Raw genomic sequence first — 17,661 nt, forward strand, 5'->3', positions numbered from 1 at the left:
ACTGATCCGAGTCCTTTTGCTCAACATGGTGTGGAATCTACTATCCAATAACTAGTACTCAATTCTGATTAATGGTCAAGCTTCAAACTTTTTTCACTCAACAAGAGGAGTCAAACAAGGTGATCCTCTATCTCCAGCCATGTTTATACTTTCATCAGAGGTACTATCTAGATCTTTGAATAAACTATTTGACGACAAGAGTTTCAAAGGATATGGAATGCCTATGTTGACTGACCCATTAAATCATTTAGCGTATGCTGACGACACTATCATTTTTGCTTCTGCTGATCATTACTCTTTACAAAAGATAGTGGAGGTCATGGCCAAGTATGAGCACATTTCTGGCCAATTGATTAACAAGGCAAAACTTCATACTACATGCATGCAAATACTGCTGGAGCTTTGTTTAATACAGTAGGAGCCCTCATTGGCTTTTCAAAAGGAGAATTCCCTTTCAAATATCTTGGATGTCCAATCTTCTACAAAAGAAGAAGAAAGGAGTTCTACAATGATCTTATTTAAAAAGGTCAAGACTCAACTGCATTTATGGAAGGGTAAAGTACTGTCGTATGGAGGCAAAGCTACCTTGATATCAAGTGTACTACAAAGTATGCCTACTCATTAACTATCAGTCCTTGATCCACCCAACAACATTCTGGAATATTTGCATATAACATTTGCTAGGTTCTTCTGGAGCAACAAAGATGAAAGAAGAAGTAGACATTGGAGTAAATGGCAGAATGTGTGCATGCCAAAGGAGGAAGGTGGAGTGGGTTTTAAATCTCTTTTTGATGTTTCAAAAGTATTATTTGCCAAACTGTGGTGGAAGTTCAGGACCACTAAATCACTCTGGGCTAATTTCATGTGGAATAAGTACTGCAAAAAGGAAATTTCCACTACTGTTCAATTTAGGGGTGGCTCACATGTTTGGAGAAGAATGTTGGAGGTAAGAGAAGAAGTGAAACATGAAATCATTTGGGAGATGAACAGAGGTACTACCAACATATGGCATGAAAACTGGACGGGCCTAGGTGCATTATATCATGTTGTTGAACCAGACTTTGACATCAATGAAAACATGCAGGAAGTAGCAGAATTGAGAGAAGGAAATGATTGGAATCATCATCTATTGGAACAAACTTTTCTAACAGAGATTGAACAACATATATTAGACAGGAATTACATTTTGAAAACAATGGTGAATATTAGGACACTCCTAAATAGATGCCTACTGCATCAGGGAGATTCTCAGTAACTACTACATGAAAATTAATGAGACACAGAGCACCAACAAAGCTTGAATATAAATAACTATTGACTAAAGGTTTGCCTTTCAAAATATCCTTCTTTCTTTGGCGATTATGGAAAGGCAAAATACCAACAGATGATATGTGGAGAAGGAATGGATACATGGTGGTCTCAAAATGTTTGTGTTGCATCCAACCTCAAAATGACACTTTGCAATATCTATTCCTAACAAGCTCAATAGCACATAAAGTGTGGAGATCCTTTGGGCAGGCTGTAGGCATAATAGATAACCTAGTGCAAGTTCATCAAGCTATAAGAGCTTGGTGTAATGTGGTATGTTTTCCCAAACTTAAGCCCTTGTTCCAGGCAGCCCCGACAGTGATAACCTGGGAACTTTGGAAGAGGAGAAACACCATGAAACATGGAGGAACAGTCTCTTGCAGCAGGGTAATTCATGAGGTGAACAAGACATTGCATAATTTAGCAAAGATCAGATATCATTGGTTGACAAACATACCCTTTCTATGGACAGACACGATTACATTTTTTGAAAGGTACAAACCATATGTGGTGACCAAAAGAGTTGTGTGGCACTCACCCTATGAAGGATGGTTCAAATGCAACATAGATGGAGCCTCAAGAGGCAATCCTGGACAAAGCTCCTATGGTTTTTGTGTGAGGAATTGGAGAGGGGACTTGGTTTTTGCTAAGGCAGAAAAGGTAGAAGATACCACTAATATTGTTGCAGAATCAAAAGCAATTACTGAAGGACTGGCATACTGTATAACTCAACAAATTCACCCACTAATAATTGTGACAGATTCACTGGTTATGAAAAGGATTATTGAAGGTGAATGGGAAACACCCTGGTGCATAAGGAAGGAGGTGAAGAGGATCAATGGGATGAAGGGCAATTTCAATGTGATTTTCCAACATGTACTAAGGGAGGGCAACACACTGACAGATTATTTAACTAACTTGGCTTTTTCTTTCGCAAGTACAATAACATTTAACTCATTTAATGAATTTTCAAGTGCAGGTAGGAGATTAATCAACCTAGACAAGGCCCATATCCCTAACCTTAAGATAAGGGTAGCAAAGAGGAAGGCTCCAGACTAATGTTACTAAGTTGTAACACAATGCTTCTGCTTGATAACCTAAATTTAACAATGTTTGTGTGTTGTTACCTTACTCCAAAGTTGATGTTACTAAGCTGTAACACAATGCTTCTGCCTGATAACCTAAATTTAACAATGTTTGTGTGTTGTTACCTTACTCCAAAGTTGTTGTTCATTATGGAGGTTGTCAAAAAGTTGTTGGGTTCCAAGAAGAGATCACAAATTTCGAGGCCTCAAATCACATCAAACAATACCGAAACAACGAATCACACCTCGAATTGAACTTATGAGTTTATGAGTTCAAGCTTTAGAAATTCATAATGAGCTCAAATCTCCGGTCAAACTTTAGAAATTCAAGCTTTATAAAATCAAACCTTTTATTTTTTTAAAAAAACTAATGGAAAACGTGCCACGCACCTCGGAATAACTTTAAATTTTGTACATAAAGCATAAATATTGTTACGAAGCTGATCAAACTCTCAAAATCCAAATCGGGACCCAGTATCAACAAAAATCCAATTATGGCCAAATTTAGGAATTCTTTAAACCTTTAAATTTCTAGTTTCCGTCAAATAGCGATAATGCAAGGTAGGGACTTCCAAATTTGATTTCAGGCATATACCCAAGTCCTAAATCACGATATGGACCCATGGGAACCGTCAAAATACTGATCCGAGTCCTTTTGCTCAACATGGTGTGGAATCTACTATCCAATAACTAGTACTCAATTCTGATTAATGGTCAAGCTTCAAACTTTTTTCACTCAACAAGAGGAGTCAAACAAGGTGATCCTCTATCTCCAGCCATGTTTATACTTTCATCAGAGGTACTATCTAGATCTTTGAATAAACTATTTGACGACAAGAGTTTCAAAGGATATGGAATGCCTATGTTGACTGACCCATTAAATCATTTAGCGTATGCTGACGACACTATCATTTTTCCTTCTGCTGATCATTACTCATTACAAAAGATAGTAGAGGTCCTGGCCAAGTATGAGCATATTTATGGGTCAAGTATGATCGCAAATTTCAAGAGCTTGACAACAAATGGTCTGCTACAGCTTCAGTTACTCAAACCTACTTTAGTTATTTAAATGCTTCAGTTACTCAACTGAGCTCGACAACAAATGGTCTGCTACAGCTTCAGTTACTCAAACCTACTTCAGTTATTTAAATGCTTCAGTTACTCAACTGACTAAAACAAAAACACAATGGCTTCTCGAAGATATCAAACACATGACAAGCAGTGTGGTGTTGATTCATTATCCAGTGATTTTACCTGGGTTTCACGATCATTTTGGAAATGAGGAGGCATCATGTTGTACATATTCATCAAGCATACATTACTGGTATAACAGAGATAATCTTGGCAGCTCCAGTTGCTGTCTGAATGGGGAAAAAAACACAATGGCTTCTCGAAGATATCAAACATATGACAAGTAGTGTAGTTTGAGATTTGGACAGAGATGGTATTAGCAGCTTCAGGTATGGATACAGTTGTAAGCATTGATTATATCTGACAGTTTTGGATAGTTTATTAACTGTATGGGATTGTATTATTTACCAGTGGTATTAACATTTTATAATGCTCATTCTGGGAATGCTATAGCACCATATGGGATGGAACTGTAGCGACTGTTCTGGCTTATGGAGAATCATTTTAGTGCAATTTAGTTTGAATTGGTCTGTTCTATAACAACATTTCTACTGGAATTCCAACTCTGCAATCATCAATCGAAGATGTCCTATTTGTTGTGGTATAAATGTTGTGGTAATCTACCAGTCGTCTAGTCATAATAATTGGAAAGACAAAGGTTTCAAAATTGGTTGCACGCACCATCAGATTCTTGGACAGTCAGTAGCCTAAGAACTGTCCAAAATGAAGATTCATCATAGCAATTGAAGGTGTACGTTAGAGATTCAAGTTAACCTAATACTTTTTGTAAGCAAATCATGGCGCCTGGTGAGAGTATTTGAGGTGCTACGCGCAGGTTTTGCATTTGGCTAGAGGATACAAACACCACCTTCGGCTAGAATCTGTCAATTTCCAACTTTTGTAATAGTTAGATTTTATTGTTTATTTACCTTTTCTTTGCATTTTTACACATCTTGTATTAATCGGATTCCTAGTTTGGATTATTTTTTATATATTCACCACAATTTATGAAGCCGAGTGGCATATTTGCCTAAAAAGAATTATTAAAAATAACAATAGATTCGGGTAATTTAACCAAAATTGAGTTAGGAATTCTTACCCCCAATGTTTCCCTCAAAAATCTCCCAAAAATTGCTTCTACCTAGCTCTAAAATCATCAAGAATGATTAAAAATGGCTAACTCCCGAATATAAGCTTCTTTCCAGGCAAGTCGCATCTGTGAAATGCGACTTGCTCTTTATTTCCAGCCAAAACAAAAGGTAGTACCCAACTTTAGTAAATCGATCATAACTTTCTTTACCAATGTCCAAATGATGAATGGTTTACTTTTCTGAAAGCTAAACACCAAGGGCTAAAACTTTCATGTTTTGGTCATCTCCCAATTTCTTATAGATTTCGAGATATAAACTCCCAAAATCAGCCCTGTGCAGCAGACATTTCTTCTTCGCGATTTCAAAACTCTTCCCAGACAGCCTATATTGTATCAACCATAACTTTTTGAACACAACTCCAAATGCCAGACGGTTTATATTTCCGAAAACGAGACACAAAGGGCTACAACTTTTATTTTGGATTATCTCCAAATTCCTTATAGATTGCGAGATATAAAATTCCAAAGTCAACTCTCTGCAAAAGAAATTTCTCCGCAATGCACACTGCTGTAGCAAAAAACCAGCAATTAAAAATGGCCTAGAAATGGTCTGAAACCACTCTGAAACTCATCGTAGCCACTCGGGACCCCGTCCGAATATACCAACAAGTCCCATAATACAATACAGACATATTCGAGGCCTCAAATCACACCTCGAATCGAACTTATGAGTTTAGGAAATTTTCCAAATTCTATTTCTTGTGCCGAAATGTATCAAATCAATCTGGAATGACTTCAAATTTTGATGCAAGTCATAAATGACATAATAGAGTTGTTTCAATTTTCAGAATCGAATTCCGACCCCGATATCAATAAAGTCAACTCTCGGTCAAACTTTCCACAAAATCTTTAATTTTTCAACTTTCGCCAAAATGCACTGAATTGTCCTACGAACATCCAAATTCAAATCCGAATATGCGCCGAAGTCCAAAATCACCATACGAAACTATTGGAATCATCAAAATTCCATTCCGGAGTCGTTTTCTCAAAAGTCAAATCTCCCGTCAAACTTTAGAAATTCAAGCTTTATAAAATCAAACCTTTTATTGTTTTCAAAAACTAACGGAAAACGTGCCTACGCACCTCGGAATAACTTCAAATTTTGTACATAAGTCATAATTATTGTTATGAAGCTGATCGAACTCTCGGAATCCAAATCGGGACCCGGTATCAACAAAAATCCAATTATGGTCAAAATTAGGAATTCTTTAAACTTTTAAATTTCTAGTTTCCGTCAAATGGAGATAATTCAAGCTAAGGACTTCAAAATTTTATTTCGGGTATACGCCCAAGTCCCAAATCATGATACGGACCAACCGGAACAGTCAAAACACTAATCCGGGTCCATTTCCCCAAAACATTGACCGAAGTCAACTCAAATGAGTTTTAAAGGCAAAATTTCATATTTTCTTTGGGTTTTTTTACATAAAAATTTTTCGAAAAAAGATACGGATTGCACACGCAAATCGAGAAAGGCTGAATGGAACTATTCGAGGTCTCGGAATACATAAATGAAGGTTAAAATTAAAAATGACCTATCGGGTCATCACACAATTAGTATAAATGCAGAAGTTTTTATCGCCTATATAAGTACGCTATGGCTTGTGAATTTATTCACTCAAACGCATCTATTTTCAATTTATAAAAGACAAAAAGAGAGTAAAATGGATGTTGTGATCAGAAATATCATTGATAAAATCAAACAAGATATCATAGAAGCATTTGAGTTGAAACTCGATGAGTTTAATTATGAAAGGGATTTAGAAGAAATCAACAACAAGCTGGATAGGTTAGGTTGGAGGTGATAGCTAGAGATGGCTCCTATAGTGGTTCTGGAGATGCAGCCGCTCGTCAGTCTAACAGTGACAATATGGATGATTAGTTTTTTTTTTTTTTTGTGTATAATCCTTTTCTTTAAAATGTTATTATCTTATTTTTATTTTAAGTATTTTGTTTATGTATTTTTATTTTCTGAATTTACTTAGTGGAATATAATATATTTTTGTTTAAATCTTTTTGTGCGTTATTTTTTGATAATAATTCCTCTTCAAATTTAAAAAATAACAGAAGGAAAAACATAATTGAAGAAAATAATAAAAAAAACTTAATAATAATATATTAATGCATAAAATAAATAAATGTATATTCGTATGAAATTTAAAATAAATATAAAAACATTAAACGTTATATAAATTTTGTCCTAAAAGAGTTAAAATTAGTTATGGGTGATTTAATTTTAATATGTAAAACTTTGAAACTTCCAGCATATTATACTGGAAGTATCTGTGATTCAAACCAGAAGAACACATCTAAGTTTTTAAGGTTCCCCTAATGTTTTGATTTAAATGCTCGACTTTTGTGATTAGATATGTGAAAACTAAAAACTCTCCATCACATAGTACCGGAGGTATCTTTTATTTAAAACAAGAAAAAATGCTATATACAATAGTGCAGAACAAAACAATAGTATAATACATTAAACTTTTCTGAATTAATATGTAAATTTCTGTAACGACCCAACCGGTCGTTTCGACTTTTATAACCCTGTTCCCCTAAATAAAACTCTCCGAATGTGTTTTTAATAATTTATAACTTGCGGGGATGGTTGGTTCGGGATTTGGATGTGTTTGGGTTGAAATCGGAACACTTAGTTCCTTAAGTTAACCTTAAAAGGCCAAGTTTGACTTCGGTCAATATTTTGAGAAAACGACCCCGGAATCGGGATTTGACGGTTCCAATAGGTTCGTATGATGATTTTGGACTTGGGTGTATGTCCGAATCGGGTTTTGGATAACCCGGGAGCGTTTTGACGCTTAATAGTAAAAATTAACTAGTTGAAGGTTTAAAATTCTTTAAATTTGGTTTGGAGTAGTATTTTGAGTAATTAAAGTCCGTTTGGAATTCTGTTTGGGAATAGTTCCGTATAGTGATTTAAGACTTGCACGCAAATTTTCGTGTCATTCCGAGTAGTTTAAGTATGTTTCGGCGCATTGGAAGTAAATTAAAGAACTTGAAAATTTTAGGTTTGAATCAATTTGGTTTGGGGTACGATTCTTAGATTTGATGTTGTTTTACACATTCTGTGAGTTCGAGCGAGTCCGTTTTATGATTTCAAACCTGTTGTTATGTTCGGGCGGGCCCCCGGAGGCCCCGAGTGTTAACCGGACGAGGCTCGGATCAATTTTGGAATTTTGAAGAAGAGCTGAAGCCTTCTGCTTCTGGTACGTTCGCACCTGCGCTTGGACAACCGCAGGTGCGACTCTCACAGATGCGAGATTTATACGCAGAAGCGAAAAAGAGAAGGGGAGGTCTACCATCGCAGGTGCAGAATCTCGGGCGCACCTGCGAACACGTAGGTGCGAGCATTTTTCGCAGATGCGAGGCTTGGCAGGCAAGGGAAAACTCGCACCTGCGAGGCTTTTCCGTAGGTGCGAAAGCCGTAGGTGCGAAAATCACTGTTGAGCAGAATGGTTAAAAAATCGGGGCTCAGACATTTTGAGCCCATTTTTCCTCCATTTCCGGGCGATTTCAGAGCTTTTGAGAGGGGAATTTCAACTAATAACTTGGAGGTAAGTTAATTCTACACACCTTGAGTTAAATACATAGATTATAGGTAGATTATAACTAGTAAATCTTAGAAATCAAAGATTTAGATGAAAAACCTAGATTTTTATAAAAATAAGATTTTAACCACGAAAATAGTTATGGAATTGGGTAGAAATTATATATTCAAGTTCTTGAGATTATGGGTAACGTTTTCATCCAAAAATTTCCAGAATCCGAGCACGTGGGCCCGGGGTAAATTTTAGAAATTTTACCATTTTGTATAAGGTAATTTATTTAATAGATAAATTTCGAATCATTTTGCATATATTAATTATTTTGTATAATATTTGGATAGTTTCGAGTTTTTCGGCGTCGAATCGAGAATTCAACGCGACGTGGTAATCGGAAAGTGGACTTTGAGACAAGGTAAGTCTCTTGTCTAATCTTGTGAGGGGAAAATTACCCCATAGGGATTAAATTGAATAATTGTTGCTAATTGTGGGCGCTAAGTACGCACGAGGTGACGAGAGTCCGTGCGTAGCTACTATTAATGCTAAAGTCCAGGTAGTTTAGGACTCAAAACATGAATTACTTGTGTAAATTGTATTCTTTGTTTAATTAATATTAATTGATATGTATATATGAATATATTGTGAATTGTTAGATAAAGATATTAAAGGATGGAAATCTCATATGCTTGATTTTCTGTTTAAATTAATTAATTGTCAAAAGAAATTATTCTTCCTCCCGAATTTATCCTATAATAAATATACTCTCCTTCCGGAGGTACATAAGAAAATGTCCTCCTTTCTTGTGGAGCGGGCCGAACGCCTCGGCAGGATAGATGCATCTATGGATCATGCCGCACGTCCCTCGGCATTGTACATGACACTCTGGATTGGGTCGTACGTCCTCGGCAGAAATCGTGCTTAATAATAATAATTACACGATACTTTAATAGTTTATTTCAGCTTGCGAAGCTAATTGATAAATTGTAAATCTTTGAAATTTAATGAATTATTATTCCTGCTTGTTAAGGAATTATTGTTATTCCTGTAAATAAGACTAATTGATAAATTAAAAATTTATTGAAATTGAATTGCAGCTTGTAAAGCTATTTGATAAATTGGAAGTTTTATTGAAATTGCATGATTTAATTAATAAATTGGAAAATTATTGCATTTGAAGGATTCTTATTATTTCTGCTAATTGAATAAAATTATTGTTAACTCTGTGAACTATGCTGATTTGAATAATTATAATTTATTCCAATTATTATTATTGACCCATAGTGAGTGCCAAAGTCGACTATCTCGTCTCTACCACTTCGAGATTAGGCCTGATACTTACTGGGTACACGTTATTTTCGTACTCATACTGCACTTGCTGCATATTTTATTGTGCAGGTACATATATGTATAGTGGCCTTGTGGGCGTAGAGGTGTGGTTAATAATTGTGGGGACATGGGTGAGCTGCATTCTATATTACGATCCGCAGCTAACAGAGTCTCTTTTAGAGTTATTATATTTTCCTGTCTAATTTGTACTCTGGATAGATGCTGTATTTTATTTTTAATTACCTAGTAAATGCTCATGCACTTGTGACACCGGGTTTTGGGAATGGTTGTGAATTGTTTAGAAATTTAGCTGCAAAAATATTTATCATTTACTCTATGAGTTTTATCTCTACAATTTTATTAAAGAAATTTTTATTTTAAAAATACTAAAATGGGTAATTAAGTTAATTGATTATGGTTGGCTTGCCTGACAGTGGTGTCCAGTGCCATCACGGCCTTTTTGGATTTTGGGCCGTGGCAACATGGTATCAGAGCACTAGGTTCACGTAGGTCTCACGAGTCATGAGCAAGTCTAGTAGAGTCTTGCGGTTCGGTACGGAGACGCTTGTGCTTATCTTCGAGAGGCTACAGGGCTGTTAGGAATATTTTCCTTTTTGATTCCTCATCGTGCTATTCGATTCCTTTGAGGCTTATGCCTACATTTCCTTCCTATTCAATCTTATGCGACGTGAAGCGCTTGTTATACATTGAGGATCGAGGAATGGTACTACAGATGTAGTGCAGGATGCTTCTCCCTGTGTGATTAATTGGGCTGTTGTCGTCACCTTGCGGAAGGACGCTCTGTCATTTCAAGTTAAGTATCAGTACTACCTAAGGTTTTGAAATTTGGCATTGATTGTTACGACGATTCGTGCGTTGTTATCGCACAGTGTTTATGAAATGGTAAAATGCCTGTCTATGTGTCAGGGCAGTAAACGACTTGAAAGAAGATTTTCTCAGTACATGATTCATAGGTTCCATATTTTAATTTCAGAGTTGAAAAGGCAATCGGACTATGAATGTTCAGGTTTGGGGTTGATGGAGTAACGAAGCTTGATATTTTCGAGTGTGGTAGAGTTCTCAATTTTGATGTGGTGTCGCCGCCTTGTAAAATGCGTTAAGGTTCGCCAGTGTTATGGTTTTCTTCAACTCGCCTTCACGACGGGATGTTAGGAATTGGTATAGGGGAAGCAGTCGTTAGAGATCGCGGTGTGCAGTGATTCAGGATCAAAGCAGCATTTCTAGTATTGATGTCTCGAGAAGGATGATCGTCAGAAAGGTTTAAGGCTGGTAACGAGCTATTGGTTCAAGTGCTACAGAGATGGATTTTGAGTTAAGGCAACAACTGGGCAGCGAAGGATGAGGAAGGACATGTGGAAGGTGCCTTGCGGTGGTTAGGTTCCGAAAAGGCCAAGTGCAAGAAAATAGAAGAAGAGTAGTTGCTTAAAGGAGATGGTTGACCAAAGTGGGAGAGTGGCAAGTAGCACATGGGTTACGTGGTAGGATGATTACATGTCTTGAGGAACATTTGGAGTGATTTGGGATGTAAAATGGAAAGTGACTAGGTCTACGGACTTAAGTTGTGATATTACCTGCGAGGAAGATTGGATACAACAGGAGGGAGTTGCTTGATATAAAGAATGATACAACATGACTTTGGATTGTAATGTATTTTAGCACCCCTAGTTGACGTCCATGAGGAGTGAACGGACTGGTGCAGCTGGTGAATGAGCTCGGACTCAGGATGATCTACTGATTTCGCAGTAATTGCACCCAGTACAGCGACGTTGGAATATGTCAGCATGTAATTTCCACAGGTGGGTTATCTCTTGTAAGCAGGTTAGCGGTCGCGTGATGTTGACGAAGCTTCTGCGAAGAATTCTACTGGCTACCCGGTAAGAGATTTAATATGTAAATGTGGCTAGTGGTTCGGAGTGTTTATTAAAGGTTAATAGAAGGATTTCGAGAAAATTTGGCGAGTTGCATGTGCAGGATCATGTCAACAATGAAGAAAGAATCTCAGTGGATTCCAAAATTTTGTAATTATAGCTTCAAGCTAAGTGGGAGAGCCCCACCGTCTATGATTGGATTGCGTAGTGTCAACTTGTGCGGTTTCTGGTTATCGGTGTATTAGTGGGTCATTGCAACTAAGGAAAGAAAACATCAATAGTAATTTGAGCAAAGTATTTGGGGAATGTGTGCCATATTTGGCCTTATCAATTCATATTCAGGTTTTTGGAAGACTCAGAGTTTATGCTTCGTGTAGATGTAATGCACAGGAAAGTGAAACAGTCGGATGTTTCCTTGATAAAGTGTCCATGTGCTAGCAGGGCCTTGGAATTGATCATGTTTGGGAACAAGTCATAGCAAGTGACTCTCAATAACTGTCCTAGTGGATTCAAAAATTTAAAGTGTGGTGTCTAAGTATCTCGAATCTATAGTATGGTTGAGTATCGAGCTTTTGCAGCAGATTATGAAATGGGGCTTGGAGTACTCTGAGTTATCTTCAGGTTGTGGTGTAGCATTGGAAAAATGGAAGAAAATAACTTCGGATTCATAAAAGAAGTATCAGAATGGGTGTACCAGTTGAAGATGTAAAAAGTGCGCACAAGAAGGGATATGAGATAATTAGTGGGTTTTGAAATAGCGTGGCCTCGAGAAATAAGGTCACTTGGGATAAGTGAGGATTTGAGTTCGTGATGTAATGAATGGAGCTATTATTATTTCTAAGGCAAGTTGGGAGTAAATTGAGAAAAGACGGATCGGCTAACAATGGTTAAATCGGCACGATGGTGGCAATGATCAATTCCTTCATCGCATTGAATTATGCATGTGATTTGTGGCGGTACGTGCAAGGCTTGACGGCCGCCATAATTGATTTTATTTAGAGGAATTCAAGTATTATGACATGTTATGTGTAGAGGGATCCCAGAAGAGTTATGGTGGTTTAGACCACTACCCGAGGCCGGTATTTTCTACGGATATGGGAAATCAGTTACGTGTTGCAATGGTACTCTTGAAATGAGTTAAGAAGAAGGTTTCTATATGATGAAGTGCTTAACCTATTAGTGGTTTGGGAGTTATGATGGAAATCTTGTACTCCTGCGCATCGGCGTGGTTAAGTGCACTAAGTAGCATGGGATTCGAAAGTTGAGGATTTAAGATTTCGGTTCGGTGTTGACAAGTATGTTATGAGCTCGGATGAGCAGGAAAGGGATTTAGATGTTTAAAGTAAGATGATATTATTTTTGGCATCATCTAAGGTCAATGTCAAGTGTAAGAGACCTTGTGTATTGATTTGTGGATTCTTGATATGCTTTACTGTATTAGTGTAACTGGTAACATGGATGTGCAGACTTGTTACCTGGTGCGGAAGGTCGTGGGAGCGTGTCTCACAGAAAGATTGTGTAAGAGTGACATGTAGTCACTTGATTGAGTGAAGATTGAAACCAAGTATAAAGATTGTGGTAATATCGCTGATTCGAGAATTTATGCCTGGAGGGCGCTCGGTTCATTTGGTTGTCGACTGTGGAAGTATTGTTCCGGTTATGATGGCTATTCTTGTATGTTATGGGGAAAAGGGTTATTATGGATACTTGAAAGGTTATTAGCCTAGTACGATGCGATCAGAATCGGCTTAAGGTCTGTGGATGGATTTGAATATGAATATGGGCTCTATATCAGGCCGGATGTGTTCATTTCAGCATAACCGCTCCCTATAGAGGAATATTCAGACATTGGATGTCGTTTCATCGTCGGTTATTTCATATAATACTATATTGTGCCGTATGAGTTGCCAAACGACTTGATAATTTTCTTATGTGTTGAGGTTTCGCATAGCGATGGTGTTATGTGAGCAGGATGGATCTCGAGATTCAGATCATATATCGCACCTTAGTTGTGCTTGAGTTTTGTAGCGTATAGAGTTGTCGGTCCTTCCAAGGATGGTATTATGCACTTAGCATGCTTGTGTCTAATGTTCGGATATTTTGAAAGTAATGAGCATTCTAGCTCGGTAAGTATTTTCTTATAGATTCTTTTTGTGCGGATCGGGTTGCATGCCGCAACAGTGTGATGTTGAGTACAAATCCCTATATTCTATTTTGTGTGTTTTGTGTCCCATTTTCTGAGGTTCATGACACCTTTTCAGTTGTTTAATTAGTCACGTGGGCTAAGTAATCCTTCCCATAGTCTGTTTTCCTTATGTATCGCAATCGAGTCTGTAGCTTATTAGCTCATTGTAGCGTCATATGAGACTTTTGTCATGTCTGAGATGGCTTATTGCCTGAGCAGCTTATACTAAGTAAGATGAGGTTATTGGATTCGGGATCAGTACGATCGGATTATATGAAGTATAATAAAGAGCAAATACTATTATTTGGTCCATAATGAGGCAATGGTTCTTGTCAGAAGGAGAAAAACTCAATAATGTGTTGGCTCAGCAGTTGGTTATGAATTTCTACACATTTCTTCCATCGTGGAAGCAGCTCAAGAGTTGGAACAGGAATTATAGGTATCATGAGGTGTGTTGTGAACATCATATTCGTGAAATTTCGGCTATTGTTATCGGAGGATGATATTATGATCATGTGAATGGTGCGGTGCATGGTCTAAATTCAACAAAGGTATGCAATCCTGTATTGGTGCATCGTGTAGTGATTGATACGACATTCATAGATTGGAAACAAGCATGGTGGAGAAATCTGGATGTTAGAATTGGGCTCTAAGGCTTATTTACCTAAATAAAGGGGAGAATCTTTAGACTGGTTCAAGCTAATGTGCTCAACTGGGTGTGGTAGCACGGGTAGGTGTACGAGGTGATAAACAGTAATTTTTGGATAACTCCGGAACACTCCTTACCATGTTCGAGGACGAACGTATATTTAAGTGGGAGAAAATATAATGACCCAACCGGTCGTTTCGACTTTAGAACCCCGTTCCCCTAAATAAAACTCCCCGAATGTGTTTTTAATGATTTATGACTTGCGGGGATGGTTGGTTCGGGATTTGGATGTGTTTGGGTTGAAATCGGACACTTGGTTTCTTAAGTTAACCGTAAAAGGCCAAGTTTGACTTCGGTCAACATGTTGAGAAAACGACCCCGAAATTGGAATTTGACGGTTCCAATAGGTTTGTATGATGATTTTGGACTTGGGTGTATGTCCGAATCGGGTTTTGGATAACCCGGGAGCGTTTTGACGCTTAATAGTAAAAATCAACTATTTGAAGGTTTAAAATTCTTTAAATTTGGTTTGGAGTAGTATTTTGAGTAATTAAAGTCCGTTTGGAATTCCGAGTTTGGGAATAGTTCCGTATAGTAATTTAAGACTTGCACGCAAATTTTTGTGTCATTCCGAGTAGTTTAAGTATGTTTCGGCGCATTGGAAGTAAAGTAAAGAACTTGAAAATTTTAATTTTGAATCAATTTGGTTTGGGGTACGATTCTTAGATTTGATGTTGTTTTACACATTCCGTGAGTTCGAGCGAGTCCGTTTTATGATTTCAAACCTGTTGATATGTTCGGGTGGGGCCCCGGAGGCCCCGAGTGTTAACCGGACGAGGCTCGGATCAATTTTGGAATTTTGAAGAAGAGCTGAAGCCTTCTGCTTCTGGTACGTTCGCACCTGCGCTTGGACAGCCGCAGGTGCGACTCTTGCAGATGCGAGATTTATACGCAGAAGCGAAAAAGAGAAGGGGAGGTCTACCATCGCAGGTGCAGAATCTCGGGCGCACCTGCGAACGCGTAGGTGCGAGCATTTTTCGCAGATGCGTGGCTTGGTAGGCGAGGGAAAACTCGCACCTGCGAGGTTTTTCCGTAGGTGCGGAAGTCGCAAGTGCGAAAATCACTGTTGGGCAGAATGGTTAAAAAATCAGGGCTCAGACATTTTGAGCCAATTTTTCCTCCATTTCCGGGCTATTTCAGAGCTTTTGAGAGGGGGATTTCAACTAATAACTTGGAGGTAAGTTAATTCTACACACCTTGAGTTAAATACATAGATTATAGGTAGATTATAACTAGTAAATCTTAGAAATCAAAGATTTAGATGAAAAACCTAGATTTTTATAAAAATAAGATTTTAACCACGAAAATAGTTATGGAATTGGGTAGAAATTATATATTCAAGTTCTTGAGATTATGGGTAACGTTTTCATCCAAAAATTTCCAGAATCTGAGCACGTGGGCCCGGGGTAAATTTTAGGAATTTTACCATTTTGTATAAGGTAATTTATTTAATAGATAAATTTCGAATCATTTCGCATATATTAATTATTTTGTATAATATTTGGATAGTTTCGGGCTTTTCGGCGTCGAATCGAGAATTCAACGCGACGTGGTAATCGGAAAGTGGACTTTCAGACGAGGTAAGTCTCTTGTCTAATCTTGTGAGGGGAAAATTACCCCATAGGGATTAGATTGAATAATTGTTGCTAATTGTGGGTGCTACGTACGCACGAGGTGACGAGAGTCCATGCGTAGCTACTATTAATGCTAAAGTCCGGGTAGTTTAGGACTCAAAGCATGAATTACTTGTGTAAATTATATTCTTTGTTTAATTAATATTAATTGATATGTATATATGAATATATTGTGAATTGTTAGATAAAGATATTAAAGGATGGAAATCTCATATGCTTGATTTTGTGTTTAAATTAATTAATTGTCAAAAAAAATTATTTTTCCTCCCGAATTTATCCTATAATAAATATACTCTCCTTCCGGAGGTACATAAGAAAATGTCCTCCTTTCTTGTGGAGCGGGCCGAACGTCTCGGCAGGATAGATGCATCTATGGATCGTGCCGCACGTCCCTCGGCAGTGTACACGACACTCTGGATCGGGCCGTACGTCCTCGGCAGAAATCGTGCTTAATAATAATAATTACACGATACCTTAATAGTTTATTTCAGCTTGCGAAGCTAATTGATAAATTGAAAATCTTTAAAATTTAATGAATTATTATTCCTGCTTGTTAAGGAATTATTGTTATTCCTGTAAATAAGACTAATTGATAAATTGAAAATTTATTGAAATTGAATTGCAGCTTGTAAAGCTATTTGATAAATCGAAAGTTTTATTGTACTTGCATGATTTAATTAATAAATTGGAAAATTATTGCATTTGAAGGATTCTTATTATTTTTGCTAATTGAATAAAATTATTGTCAATTCAGTGAACTATGCTGATTTGAATAATTATAATTTATTCCAATTATTATTATTGACCCATGGTGAGTGTCAAAGTCGGCTATCTCGTCTCTACCACTTCGAGATTAGGCTTGATACTTACTGGGTACACGTTGTTTTCGTACTCATACTGCACTTGCTGCATATTTTATTGTGCAGGTACATATATGTATAGCGGCCTTGTGGGCGCAGAGGTGTGGTTAATAAGCGTGGGGACATGGGTGAGCTGCATTCTATATTACGATCCGCAGCTAATAGAGTCTCTTTCAGAGTTATTATATTTTCCTGTCTAATTTGTATTCTGGATAGATGCTATATTTTATTTTTAATTACCTAGTAAATGTTCATGCACTTGTGACACCGGGTTTTGGGAATGGTTGTGAATTGTTTAGAAATTTAGCTGCAAAAATATTTATCATTTACTCTATGAGTTTAACTCTACAATTTTATTAAAGAAATTTTTATTTCAAAAATACTAAAATGGGTAATTAAGTTAATTGATTATGGTTGGCTTGCATGACAGTGATGTCCGGCGCCATCACGGCCTTTTTGGATTTTGGGTCGTGACAATTTCACAAACTTACAGCATTTTATATTTGAAGTATCTGTGATTCAAACCAGAAGAACACATCTAAGTTTTTAAGGTTCCCCTAATATTCTGAATAAAATACTGGACTTCTGTGATCAGATATGTGAAAATAACAAACTCTCCAGCATATAGTACTGGAGGTATCTTTGATTCAAAACCAGAAAAAATACTGCATAAAATTGTGCAAGAAAAAAAAATAAAACACCAGTATAATATGCTGGAGCTTTCTGAATTGATATGTAAAACTCACAAACTCTTCCAGCATATTATGCAGGAAATATCTGTGATTTTATACATATAATAAATTTTATAACATGTCTAGTGTTGTTTC

This window comes from Nicotiana tabacum, chromosome 19, assembly GCF_000715075.1.
Source record: "Nicotiana tabacum cultivar K326 chromosome 19, ASM71507v2, whole genome shotgun sequence".
Classification (NCBI taxonomy): Eukaryota; Viridiplantae; Streptophyta; class Magnoliopsida; order Solanales; family Solanaceae; genus Nicotiana; species Nicotiana tabacum.